Below are 1,329 nucleotides of genomic sequence, written 5' to 3'. Positions count from 1 at the left end.
GGTTTTTCGAGACAGGGTTTCTCTGTGGCTTTGGAGCCTATCCTGGAACTAGCTCTGTAGACCAGGCTGGTCTCGAACTCACAGAGATCCGCCTGCTTCTGCCTCCCGAGTGCTGGGATTAAAGGTGTGCGCCACTACCGCCCGGCTTGTGTATGTGGTTTTTCAAGACAGGGTTTCTCTGTGTAACAACATTGACTGTCCTGGAACTTGCTTTGTAGACCAGGCTGGCTTCGAATTCCCAAAATCCACCTGTCTCTGCCTCGCAAGTGTTGGGATTAAAGGCATGCACCACCACCGTGCAGCAGCTTCCTGTTTTTTAAGCAAGAGGTAGACACTTCTCACTGTGCAGCTCAAGTCAGCCTCAAACGTGTAGTCCTGCCTCAGTCGTCCTAGCATGAGGAGTACAGTCACATGCCACCACTCTGGCTTCCTCTTCCTCCTGCCCTCTTACTATGAATATTGTGTGTGGGGATTCAAATCCAGGGCTTTGCATACTCTAAATAAGTGTCTGCCACTGAACTCTATTCCTGATCCCCAGATCATCTCTTGTCGCTATATACAGCTGGGCCAGAGAGCCTTTTCTCCTCCTTGGGCACTCAGGAAGGGTTCACTAGGTAGAAGCACACACGTGCGTGATCTGAGCAGTTCTGAACAGGACAGTGTATGATGTGAGAAGGGCAAGAAGTGTGCAAGGCTCTCTGGGGTAAAAGAACAATACATAGAAGGTAACATACGGAGCACTACTGTCTTAGTTAGGGTGTCTGTTGTTGTGAAGGGACACCATGACCACGGCAACTCTTAGAAAGGAAAATATTCAATTGGGTGCCTTACAGTTCAAAGGTTTAGTACATCATCATCATCATGGTGGGATATGGCAGTGTGCAGGCAGACATGGTACTGGAGAAGGGGCTGAGAATTCTGCATCTTTATCCAAAGGCAACAGGAAGTGAACTGCAACGCTGGGCATAGCTTGAGCACAGGAGATCTCAAAGCCCAACCTCACGGTGACAGGCTTCCTCCAACAAGACTACACTTACTCCAACAAGGTCACACCTCATAATAGTGCCATTCCCTAGCGGGGCATTTTCTTTCAAAGCACCACAGTGACTGCATACTGCACTTGACCAAGTATTTCTCTCTTTGCACATGTATATGCACATGTGTCTTCATGTGTGCACAGTGCACATGGAGGTCAAAGGACAACTTTAGGTGCCATCTTCAGGAGCTGGTCACGTTTTCTTAGGCAGGATCTCTCACTGGCCTGGAACTCACCTACTAAGCTAGGATGGCTGACCACCGAGGCCCAGAGACTCAACTGACACCCCCCCC

Source organism: Microtus ochrogaster, chromosome 19 (genome assembly GCF_000317375.1).
Source record: "Microtus ochrogaster isolate Prairie Vole_2 chromosome 19, MicOch1.0, whole genome shotgun sequence".
Lineage (NCBI taxonomy): Eukaryota > Metazoa > Chordata > Mammalia > Rodentia > Cricetidae > Microtus > Microtus ochrogaster.
Note: the sequence above shows the minus strand (reverse complement) of the source record.